The sequence below is a fragment of the Poecile atricapillus genome, chromosome Z, assembly GCF_030490865.1.
Source record: "Poecile atricapillus isolate bPoeAtr1 chromosome Z, bPoeAtr1.hap1, whole genome shotgun sequence".
NCBI classification, from domain to species: domain Eukaryota; kingdom Metazoa; phylum Chordata; class Aves; order Passeriformes; family Paridae; genus Poecile; species Poecile atricapillus.
In genome coordinates this window covers 145505599-145518501 of record NC_081289.1, presented here as the reverse complement: position 1 = coordinate 145518501, position 12903 = coordinate 145505599, and the positions used below count along the sequence as shown (strand labels likewise).

Below are 12903 nucleotides of genomic sequence, written 5' to 3'. Positions count from 1 at the left end.
TACTCACACTCTCATCCCCGAGTTCACCAGAGCTTGTAAACTTTAGAAGTTTGAAAGCTGTGCCTCAGAATGAGCACACAAATAGCCCACTCATGCACCAACACCTCGATGAAGCATGAGAAAATCTAAACAAGCAACCTCGCTCTGCTGGCCTCTCACCTCAACCAGAGGGTATTTCTTGGTATTTCTTTCCCAGCCTGGAGAACAGAGCAACAACTAGTGAGTCCCTCAATACAGAGCCCAGCCCCGACAGAAATAATGTCATGAATCAGTTGGAAAGTACAGCTCTCCAGGCTAAGACAGAACACTTGAGAAAAGAAAAACCTGCTGTTACCTGTGGTCTCCTAACAAGCTGCTATTATAAACCTCTCGCTACCGATGGAATCTAACTAGTTTATGCCTGTGGACTGTGATAGCACGAGCTCCACACACAATATACACAGGCTGCAGTTTTTTTGGAGACACTTGCTTTGGTGAACCCAGTAAACAAACTTTTTTCTAATGCTATCCCGCTCGCAAGCATTTGAAAAGAGCACAACACACGTGCTGGGTTTTTCTCAGTCAGAGACTGTGACGGACAACCAAAGAGACACAAGACCAGCCTGCAGCCTGAATCCCAGCTGTTCAACAGCTCTCCACAATCATCGTAAGAGCTCTCCACTCATTCACACGCTTTTTTCCGTTCTTTCATTTCCTCAGAGTGACGACTAAAAGACCACGCTGTATTGCACTTCTCTTCCCCTCCACTCTCCACAAAAAGAAAAAAGAACCCCTACAAGCAGGAACTCCACAACTCTGCAGCAACAACACCGACCACTTGCCCTTATCACGACACAGCTTTCCTTTCCCCGTGCACTTATCGAGACAGATGAGGCACTTACCAGGTTGTGTTTGTTTACAAACAACACCCAGGGATGGAGCTGCCACAGCTTCTCTGGGCAACCTGAGTCAGTGCCTAGCTACCCTCGCAGGGATAAATTTCTCCCCAGTATCCCACCAACCCCTGCCCTTTGACAACACACAGGCTGCTGCAGCATTAAAGGCACGAATAAAATCGTAATCTCAAGTCCTGTCTCACGCGGGCTGTGTGTATTTTAAACCCGCGGCTCTGCAGACAAGGAGAGGGGACAGACAACAGGGTGAGGCAAAGCCTCGCAATGCCAAACACAAACTTCGAGCTCCAAACACAACTCCTCACCCCACACCGCTCCTAACTTTCTCCTCCAAAACTCCACGGAGTTTCGCACACCTAACCCTGACTGCACGTCCACGAGACACATTGGGGTGTCCTGGGCAGCGCTAAGAGCTGGACGCGATGATCCTCGCGGGTCCCTTCCAGCTCGGCATATTCTGCGGACTCCTGCAAGGAAAACACACCGGGCACGGAGGGAGAGAGCGAGGGAGGGAAGGAGCAGCACAACTTCTTTATTCCCCCTCCCCTCACCCACACATACACACGGGCGGCACAGCCCGGCCCTCCCACCACAGCCCGGGGGTAATGCCGGCGGGAGCAGGATAACCCAGCCCGGGTCCCACCACAACAAAAAGGGCGAGGGCGTAGGGAGGCGCCCCCGGCCCCGCTGGGACCAGGCCCGGACGGTTCCTCACGGCCCGCGCAGCGCCAGCGGTGCGACCCTGCCCATGGGGCAGGGACCCCGGACCCGGCACCCACCAGCACCTACCGGGAGTCACCAGGATCCGCCGAGAGCCACCGCTCCTTCCTCTCCTTCTTCCTCCTCTCCCCTTCCTTATCCTCCTCCGTCTCCCCGAGTGCTGTGCGGCCGCCGCCTCTTCCCTCAGCGTTACCTCCTCCGAGGGCCCGCCCCTCGGCCCGCCCCGCCCCCGCCGCTGGGCGGGGAAGCGGCCCATTGGCCGCGTTTATCTTTTCCTTGAAGAGCCGCACTGCGATTGGTCTAAGAGTCTAATTGGCAGCCAGGATCGCCAATGGAATTCCCGCAGCGTTAGAAAAAAAGACAAGGGAAGGGGAGTGGAAGAAACAGGCGTGAGGCGAGGGAGGCGGGTCGGGGTCGCAGCGCTCATTGGTTAGATTGACTGTCAGTCACAGCCCGCGCGCCCGCCGCGGGAGGTTGATCGAGGCTTATCGGAGGTTTGGGTGAACTGCAGCAGCGCAGCCGCAGTGCGGCGCTCCGGCTCCGTATCCTTCCGCGGCGGGCACGGTGCGAGCCGAGAAAAAGTGCGTCGATTCCCGGTGGGAATTGCCGCTGGACTCCAGCTGGGGTCTGCACGGGTGGGCACTGGTACCTGGCTCCTACCGGCAATAGTGTCACGCCGTGACCGGGGCAGCCACTGCCTCCCTGTGCCGGCGCTGCTGAGGCACCTCCAGTGCTGGGACAGCTCTGGGCCCCTCAGCACAGGAGAGACACCGAGGGGCTGGAGCGTGTCCAGGGCAGGGAACGGAGCTGGGGAAGGGGCTGGAGCCCCAGGAGCGGCTGAGGGAGCTGGGAAAGGGGCTCAGCCTGGAGAAAAGGAGGCTCAGGGGGCCCTTGTGGCTCTGCACAAGTCCCTGGCAGGAGGGGACAGCCGGGGGGGTCGGGCTGTGCTGCCAGGGAACAGGGACAGGAGGAGAGGGAACGGCCTCAGGCGAAGTTGAGGTTGGATATTGAGAAAATTCCTTCAGGGAAGGCTTGTCCAGCCCTGGCACAGCTGCCCAGGGCAGTGGTGGAATCTTCATCCCTGGAGGGATTTGAAAGCCATGTGGATGTGGATGTGTGGGACATGGGTCAGTGGTGGCCTTGGCAGTGCTGAGGGAATGGTAGGACTCACTGGTCTTGGAGGGCTTCACCAGCCTAAACGATTTTGTGGTTCTAAATATATTCAAAATGCCCAAATCTCCATGTCCCACAACAGTTCCAGGCCAGGCGTCCTGAGGTGTTACACGGCCACAAGGCAGCCCCGGATACTTGCCAGCCTCTCTCTGCTGTGTGCACCCCATCCTCAGTAACTCTTAACACAGCTCTTTTCCCCCATGGCTTGGGGGTGGTTTTAGCTTCTGCCTTCAACAGTCTCTGCAAAGCTTTAATCATTTGTGTTGAGGTAATGGTGAAAGAAAACCAAATTCCTTCACCTCATCAGGGACCCAGGGTCACCACAAGGGAATGTTTGGGACAGTGCATGTTTGGGGATCCGTCAGTCTGTGAAAGCCATGGTTGTTCTGCCTGCAGAGACCCTTGCAGTGATGCTCAGCAGGTTCCCTGGGGCTGTTCAGCCTGGAAGAGAGAAGGTTGTATGGAGACCTCACAGCACCTTCCAGTATCCAAAAGGGCCCACGAGGAAGCCAGAGGGGGCCTCTCTGTCAGAAACTGCAGTGACAGGACAAGGGGGAGTGAGTAGAAATTGAAAGAGGTGATCTTTAGGTTAGATATTAGAAAGGAATTCTTTTCTATGAGGGTGGTGAGACACTGGGGCATATTGCCCAAAGAGGTCATGGATGCCCCAACCCTGGAAGTGCTCAAAGCCAGGCTGGATGGGGCTTGGGGCAGCCTGGTCTAGTGGAAGGTGTCCCTGCTCATGGCAGTGGGGGTCAGGACTAGATGAACTCTAAGGTCACTTCTAACTCCTTAACATTCTATGATTTTATGAGTGGGAGGCCACAAGATGGGAGTTTAATGGGTTTTTTTGGGGTGAGAAGGTCAATTCTGGATTTGCTCTGTTTGCGATCCTCTGGGGTTTTTTTGCTTTTGCCTTTTTGATACTTGATATATATAATCTTTTTTCTCCACTTCAAGCCACTTCCTTTATACCTGAGGTCACATCTCCCTAACGCAGCAGTTGTCTCTCCAGAGTCATGCTCATCTTCTAGACTGAAAGGGTTTCTGGACTCAGTGATGTAGGTGTTATGATTCAGTGTCTTGGGCACAGGTCCCACCTCAACAGGGTTGGCATTCCCAGCAGCCAGGTGAAACACCTCACAGTATTTAGCCCTTCTACAGAATGTGGACTCACAAAAATCCCACTCTTGCCTCTTTTGTGCCTGGATTTTCCAGATATGTGGCTTAATTTTTTGGTAGCATTTTCACCCAGTCCCAAACGTTAGAGATTCAAGCTAGTCATGAAATTAACAGCGAAGTGAAATGGAGAAGATCCCCTCTGCAGACAAAGCAAAGCATCTGAGAGATTGCCATCATGTTTTTGAAAGATAAGGTGTTCCAGTCCTGTTGTGCCTGGAAACGTATACAGACTATTCAGCCAGCACAGCACTTGTTTTGTGGAGGTTTCACTGCATTCAGGGAGATTTTTTTTTTTTTTCCTATGAAGAGTAAGTTAATTAAGCTCAGTTTTCATATGGATTTGCGTCAGACATTCCCTTCACCTCTCCTCTGCAACAGATTCGTGGCTCCCTCTCCTCCTATCTCCAAGGCTGATTCCTGATACATCCAAATCTCCCTTCTATGTCCCCAGCCTACTTGTCTTGGCCTCCTGTCTGGAGCAGCACATGCTGTGCCTGGTTGAGGGATGTGTATACTCTGGCTGGCCAGCTGCCTGCCCCTTATCTACTGCCAAGGAAGCCAAGCAGTGCTGATAAGGGCTGAGCTCTCCCTGCCTTTCTCCCTGGCAGAGCACTTAACAACACGTGTCTTCTCTAATGCAGCTGCTGTTTGCCGTGGAGCTAGACTGACTTTGTATTTCCAGAAGCTCTGCTTCTCTTTCAGGTGTGGTGGAAATCAGTCAAAAGGTTGGCCAGCTTGTACTGGGGGACCCTAACACACCCACACCCACACACAAAAATCCAACATTTGCATAAACCTTTCTCTAGGAAAGGAAATTGCGAGCAGCAGGAGGAAGAAAGTGAATGGAAGAAGGCAGCATCAGGGCTGGAAGTCCCAGAGCCCAGAAGATACCTGAGAAGCAGGGTGGTTGTGGAGAAGGCAGGCAGGCAGGATGTGCAAATGCTCTAGAAAGAGCTCCCAGCTGATGCCTGCACCTCCAGGAAGAGCATTGATTTAGATGGGTTATTAGAAGTTTTTTTTATGAGGGTGATGAAGCACTGGCACAGGTTGGCCAGAGAGCTGGTGGATGCTGCAACCCTAGAAACATTCAAGGTCAGGTTCGACTGGGCTTTCAGACACCTAATCTCATTGAAGATATCCCTGCCTTTGGCAGGGGAGTTAGACTGGATGACTTTTAAAGGTCTCATCCAAATCCAAATCCAACTATTTTACAATTCTGTGAAATAATACTTGATTTTAGTAAAAGAAATTGTAAAACTTGATCCCTGACACCAAAGCTGGATATTGCTATGTCCTATTAATTAATCACAGAATCCTAGAATGGTCTGGGCTAGAAGGTTGGAAGTTCATCTCATTCCACTCCCCTGACATGGGCAGGGACACCTTCCACTATCCCAGGTTGCTCCAAGCCCTGTCCAACCCAGCCTTAGACACTTCCAGGGATCCAGGGGCATCCACAGCTTCTCTGGGAAACCTGTGCTAGGGCCTGCCCACCCTCGAAGGGAATGATTTCTTCCAAAAGTCTAATCTAAATATTTTCTTTTTGTAGTTTAAAACAATCTCCCCTTGTCCTTTCACTATCTGCTGTGCAAAAAGTTGCTCTCCATCTTTTTGTAATATCCCCTTAGGTACTGAAAGCCTTCAGTGAGGTCTCCTTGGAGCATTCTCTTCTCCAGGTGAACACTCCCAGCTCTCCCAGGCTGGCACCAGAGCAGAAGGGCTCCAGCCCTGGCAGCAGCTCCATCACCTCCTCTGGACTCGCTCCAGGTCCACATGTTTCTCAAACCATGTAGCTCAGCACATTTTGGACATTAGCAGTTAGGTACAAATGGCTGCCAGTCCCATTTGGATTTGAGGCTGCAGTATGAGAACGTAAGCATCTCCCTTAAGGTTTCTGAATGTGTGTGAGGGGTTCAGCATCCTCACAAGGACGTTCATGTGCAGAGACAGCAACATCTCAGTGGTATCTGTCATCTGTCTGCTAAATAGAACAAAGGAGGTTGAGCAATTTGGTTTAGTGGAAGGTGTCCCTGCCCGTGGAACAAGATGATCTGCAAGGTCCCTTCGAACCCAAACCATTCTGTGCTGGTATGAAATAACCTAGGACCTAAAAAAACATGATGAAGCAGTAGCTGGCTGTGCTGTGCTACAGAGGATACATGTTGACTTCCCAAACCCTGTGGCCAAATGAGATACAACATCAATATCTGATAACTTCAAAGACACCTAGGATTTCTGAATGACCCAACACTAGCAGATATTCCTGCATGAAGGTAGAGATAAGTGCAAAGTGCAGTGCCAGGAAGACAGGTCTTGGAGGCAGAGCAGGTAGTTTTTGTGTTGAAGTCATTATTACCAACTTGTCAATGTTGCTGTTAAACTGAAAAAAATGGAGGAGCATTGAGCAGAGTTGTGATACAAAAAGATTAGCCAGCATGTTCAAGACAGATAACAATGGGGGAATCCTCACCCTGGTCTGTAGTTTGCTCATGAGGGGAGCTGAGGGGTCAGGCACTGATCTCTTCCCTCTGGTGGCCACTGACAGCACCCAGGGAGCGGCTGGAGCTGTGCCAGGGAGGTTCAGGTGGGATCTCAGGGCAAGGTTCTTCCCCCAGAGGGTGCTGGCACTGCCCAGGCTCCCCAGGGAATGGTGACATTCCCGAGGCTGCCAGAGCTCCAGGAGCCTTTGGACAGCGCTGCCAGGGGTGCCCAGGCTGGGATTGTTGGGGTGTCTGTGCAGGGCCAGGAGCTGGACTTTCCCAGAGCTCCAGAAGCATTTGGACAATGCCCTCAGGGACAGGGAGGGATTGTTGGGGTGTCTGTGCAGGGCCAGAGGTTGGACTCATGGTCCTTGTGGTTCCCATCCAGGTCAGGGTATACTATTAACTTCTGTAAATAAAAACAACACACTTCTGTGTATAAAAACAACCACAATTCCAGGGAAAACCACTGGTAAATGTTCCTAGATTTCTTAGCTCATTCTGTTGAAGAACTATTCTGTACTTCAATAGGTGCTTTGTCTCTTGCATCACTGGCTGCAGTGTTGCTTCCCTGCTTTCTCTAAATGCCATCCAAGCACATTATTTTCCCTCCAAACTTACATGGAAGTAACTCTTCCCGTGCACAAATCTGCAAAAGATTATGAAAGAGGGAATGGCACTGAGTCTGGAAGCTCTGAAGGGGACAGATTCCTTTTCACTCTGCATCACTTCGTGGCCAAACATGGAAACAGCTTGTCCATGCTCTTGCAGGACTGTCTGCCATGGGGGAAGCAGTACAACACTGGCAAAAACCACCCCTGTTGTTGGTACCAGCACAAAAAACTCCTGGAGGGCTGAAACTGTGTGTTCCTCAGAGGGTTAAATATGGATTAAACCCCTTTTCCTTGTATCTCATCAAGCTTGCACACAGCTTCACACTGTATCAGTTCTTCTGGAAGCACAAAAAGGGTTAAAGAGAAAAACCACACTCTGCTTTCCCCATCACATCATGAGGAACATGTCAGTTGATTTTCAAGACAAGTAATGTCTGGCGTACCGTCAAAACAGGCATTGCATGAAAGTGACTAGAGAGGAGTGTTAGCATCATAAATTTAAATAAAGTCATTGCACGAGGGATAAAAATCTCCAAAATAAACAGCAACTTTACTCAGTCATACCAGCATAAATTAAATACTCACAAAACTTCTCAAACATTAAAAAAAAATGCTGCAACCTAGGGCTGGGAATAAGAGCAAAATACATTTAAAAGGCATTGCATATTTTGGTTATTCTTATCTTTCCAATAATGAAATTATTAATTATTTCAGTAATGAAATGAATAACCTCTGAAACCTTGAAACACAAATCTGTTCACTACCTCTTCTGAAATGCAGAAGAATGTTTCCAATATTACACAAATCACTGTCACTTCAGACTGGGCTGTTGGGAGATTTCAAAACAAAGCCAAAAAAAAAAAAAAAAAAAAAAAGAGGAATCAGTTCCACGGTGAAAAAAATATTGACAAAAAATAAAACTTGACAGCTCTTGATGTAAGCCTGCTGTGCCTGTCCTATCCCCTTGGCAAAGCAGACTTCAGAAATAACCACTATTCAAAATAATTGGCTAAAAGCAAAGTTCTGCCTTTCTGACCCATCATCACACAAGCTGGTTGGTGTTTGTGGTATAAAGTACAGGGCTCTCATCACATGGAATGGAGTTAGACATAATCCTTATAAGTGACATCCCCCTTGAGATATTCATAGCACAGTGAGAAGACCTATATATCTGTTCTTAATTTACACTGTATAATTTTGATGAGTAAATGATTAAACTGCCTTAACTTACCTTAATTCCTAGTGCCTTTGTGCACATAAACCCAGTTGCCCTGAGTAACCAAAAGCATAATGAATTGACAGACAGCTTGGGCACAATCAGACACTCGAATTTTTAATTCCTTTGCTGAATTGTCATGCTTGATTTTGTGCTGAAATTGACAGGAAACTTTCATGCACCTAAACTGGCTTTTCCTTCCCCAATTCTGGTTCTTATTGCTTAGAAACTTCTCATGTTGCCAGCATTTCTGTTTTTCCTCAGATTATTCCTTTGTCCTTTTTTATTCTTCCAAATACTGCACCATTCATCTGCCTACATCCTTTATTTTGGATTAGTTGATTAGAAACACATTTATGCTAACCCCAAATAAGCCATCATTAAAGTGAAATAGCCTTGTTTACAAAGAGATTTACACAAGTTTATCTCTATTGACTTAAATAAACAAGTGTAATTTGTGAGTAGGCCTGGGGGACAATAGCTTTGTTTCTGCATTAATGGCAGGCCTTGGTCCAGGAAGGATTTGAGTACGTGTTTAAATCTATGCAGTGAATAAGCCAGTGGGACCAGTCACAGAAACAAAATTCAGCATAAATACAAACCTGGTATGATTAATTTTTTGATCATCTTTATTTCATTTTTCAGTTTGCTTTTTCCAGGAAGCTGACATTAATTCATTACACTGAAATCTTCAAAATAATCAGGAAAAAATAGTTTGTGCCTCTGTAGGAAGGATCAAAATAAACCAATTTATGCCATGATCGGTTATTGCAATACAGTCTGTTTCTGTTTTACACTGTGTAAGAGGCACTATGCTAATTAAGCATATGTTTGTATAGATTAGTCTCAATGAGATTTACCCCAGTTTTCTACACCATCTGTGCAAGATTGGTAGCCGAGTTGGGAGTGATCTCTGTATATATTGTCTATACTTGATTGAGTTGAAGAAGTGTTTACAACACTTTGAAGTAGACGTTTTCTTTTTGTTATTATTGGTCTAGCAACTTTTATTTGGGAATTCTGGCCATTCTCCTTTTGTTTTCAAAAAGTAGTGATTTATGACATTATCAATTTAAAAGTTTTGATTAAAAGTTATCATCTTAAAAGATTTATTCTGATGGACCAAATAAATCAAGCGAGACTTTAAAGGACCTGACAAATCCCTTCTTGCTTAGATTCATTTAGAGATATAAAACATATATTACTGTTTAGCACATGAAGATAACACAAAATAAAAATGTTGCTATAAAAAAAAATTAGGCCTTAAAAATATAGTGGGACTTTATCACTACAAAGCTGTCATGTTGTTTATTTTAGCTCTTGGCATTTATCATGATGAATAACTGATGCAAAAAAAAAAAAAAAAAAAGTCTGTCCTTCTCACAGTGCTTGGAGCCAACTGATAGCTTTTTCTGTGTAATCCCCAGGAAAGCCTGTGTCAGAGCCTCCATCCCTGGCATTCCACCTTACCAGGGGCTGGTTTTGTCATCTGGGGTGACAGGAGAAGGAGCTCTTTGCTCTGGACAGCCCTGGAGCAATGCTGTGACAGCCGCTGTGTTTACGAGGACACTGGGGAGAACGCGAGGTGTTACCCCAGCACTGCTGGCTGGTGTAAGAATCGGATGGCAGTGTGCTCCCCCAGTTTTGGATCGAGCTGGTGCAAGAAGCTGGGCACGTGTCCTCTCTCAGCACAGCAAACTCCACTCTGCAGAAGCAAGTTTTGCCCTGTTTTATACGTCTGGCAGCACAGACCAGATCTCACCAATATGTGGGCAGTCATCGTCCTCATGCCATGTTCTGGCCGCAAGACACCAAGAGGCTAAAAATTAACATTTTACCAGACTCTTCAAATTTATGACTAAGATGGATCATTACAGACATTACTGTATATTGTTCACTTCAAAGACCAAGTAATTTCTCCCACAGGATCCCTCTTTGGGTCCACAACTTTAGTAGCTGTGAGCTGTTGCAGGAGAGGCAGCTCGGCTCCGATGGCAAACTTGGGTTGAAGAAGGATCTATTTGCCTGGTAGATTGGTGTGATGAAAATGGGGCCTCTCTCTTTTATCTTCATGCCATCAGATCTCATTATACCTTTTTGTTGGTTTGGTTTGGTTTTCTTACACGAATGTCTTCACATACAAATCTTTATCACATGTAAGCATTTGGCTACTGGCAGTGAGACACCTCAGTGGGTTTTTTCCCTAAGTAAACACTCTAAATCAAGTTACTTTGGTCTTTCCCTGCTAGGAGGATTTCCGAACTTCCATGTTTATCTTAAACCCTCTTTATCTCTTCATTTTTCTTTTAAAAGCATGGACATTGAAACCATGAACCGCCCTTTACTTCATTTACAGTGGTACAACAGTTCTCTGCCTTTATTAAGTTCTCTTCTATGCATTCAAAGGCCCCCTTTCCACTCTGAGCTACTATGTAAAACTAGGAATGGATACAGTGACCTGCAAGTCCTTTTTAAAACCACTGCTTTCCCGAACACAGCCCCTGCTCTTCACACTGAGATGTGCACCGCTGATTCCTTCAGATGTCTTAAAAACACCAGTCTGAGTGACTACATTTACTGCACTGTGCAGATTGGTCTGTAAAAGTAATTTGTCGATATTTATGAAATATGGCAGTAAGAAAAGACTCCCAGCCTCCAGCCACAGGCAAGGAGGATAGCTTTTGATTTTTCTGACCTCCGTGCTTACAGGTGAGGAAAGGTCAGACAAAAATGAGAATTTAAATGCTTTAGAGAGGTATTGCTGGTGGAAATGGAAATAGAGAGACATGTCTTCTGGTAGATGTGACCAAACCAAACCTGAAACTGCAGTCTGGCTGAGTTAGCTCCTCCATGCAAGTTTGTCACAGCTGCAGGCAAACAGATTACAGATCATACAGTTTTATGAAGTAAAGATAAGGAAATCACTGCATACAGACTGAAAAAGCCAGATTCAGAATTAGTCAGCCTGTTAATATGTGCCATGGGAGGGAGCACGGCAAGAATGAGCTACAAAAGGTGAAAACCTTGGAAAACATGGGAGATGACACCATGGACAATAAAAAGGAACAGCATCTAAAATAGAGGCAGTGGTCTGCAAAGGGCAAGAAACAAATGGAAGAGGCTAATATTCAATAATCCTGCTTTATGTGTTCATTCCAAGATACATTGCTTTCCAAGCCTGCACAAAGAGCAATCTGCAGCAGTTCGGAGTCTACAGCAACAGAAGAAAAACAGTAACAGTCTTCAGAAGGAGCATCTTGCTCTCATCCACTGGCTTGAAGATTAAAGCAAAAAAATCCAACCAACCAACCAAAACAAAAAAATAGTTTGCACCTCAAGCACTATTAAGACGTTATATGGGAAATGTTCCAAGGACATTATGTCTTCTTTGCAGAATGAATGCAAGTGTCTTTCACAAACTTAAAAGCTAAGTTAAAAATTTAAGTAAAGATTTAAGGCAAGTTTTTTATGTTGGACTCAAGGACCCACCTCGTCCTCTGTGTGTAGCTTTGACATTAACTGTGTTCAGTGTAACCACAGACTTCTCCTTAGATAACAAAGGGGATAGATGTTTGTGGTTTGCAGGGCAGAGGCTAAGAATTTTGGCCCAAACACTCCTGGTGGGTGATTTTATCACAGTACAATGCTTTGGAGAACCTTGAATTGGGTGCAATTGTTCAATTTTGTGTATGAAGCTCAGCTGAACTCTGGCCCACCAGCAAGAAAAAAGCCCCTTAGAAGTTAAAGAAAACAGAGGAATCATCTGGAAAGCTGTTTCCAGGATTCATCTATAGTTTAATGAGAGTTGAAAAGCTCTCGATGGAGCTCACTATCTCAGGGTTTGTGAGTGCTGTAACCAGCACCGTGTGGAGTTCAGGGCTGGCTGGCTACCCAGGCCCTGGTGGATTTTGCAATGCACCAAACTTGGCAGGTGATTACACTGTTTGGGGAGGAAGAGAGTCAGGGAATGTCAGTCTGAACTCTGTCCATTCTTGAGAAATATCATGGAGACATGCCTGGAGCAGGTTTGAGTCCAGCAGTCATTCTGCCCAGGGAAAGTGCCCAGCACAAGCTCTAATGACTCTGCTGATGGGCACTGACAGCCACAGTGCTCCGTGTGAGAAATGCCCTGCCCTGAAAATGCTTAGAGAAGTGACAGCCAGTCACTTGGCCTTCTTTCTGATCATCCATTCCTGGGTGCTCTGATGAGATGTCTTCTCATCCTTCAGCTGATGTTCCTGCTATTTCTCCTGCAGTTGATCCGGAGGAGAAGCACCTGCAGTGTCTCACCTACCACGTGTCAGCGCCAGACAGCTGATTGTCAGCCTACCTGGAACTGTCTAGACGCAGTGATGTGCTGTCAAATGCTCAAAGTTAACAAAATGATAGGGGAGAATATTTTCCCCGTGAATCCTCTTTCAGTCATGATCTCCGAGGTTATTTGTGTCAGTGGCAAGTACAACATTTTCGGATGAAGACACAGTTCAATGAATCAACTCTGCCTCTTTAAGATGTTCTAGGGTTTGGGGTTTTTTTCCAAAGTCCATATCTGTCATCAGCTCAGGCTTACACAAATTCCCCAGGCACATGCAATGCTGCAGTTACAGGTAGTTTGCACTTATTTA

At 46.7% G+C, this 12903-nt stretch overlaps 1 protein-coding gene across 6 annotated transcripts in view; it reads right to left on the bottom strand.

Moving 5' to 3' along the window:
• SMAD2 (SMAD family member 2) overlaps positions 1-1829 on the bottom strand; it is a 50051-nt gene extending 48222 nt beyond the window's left edge. For all 6 annotated transcript variants that reach the window (XM_058828216.1, XM_058828221.1, XM_058828218.1 and 3 more), the window contains exon 1: positions 1683-1829. The gene's annotated coding sequence lies outside the window, so the exon portion shown is untranslated. The remainder of the gene's footprint in view (positions 1-1682) is intronic.
• Positions 1830-12903: the final 11074 nt, after the last annotated feature.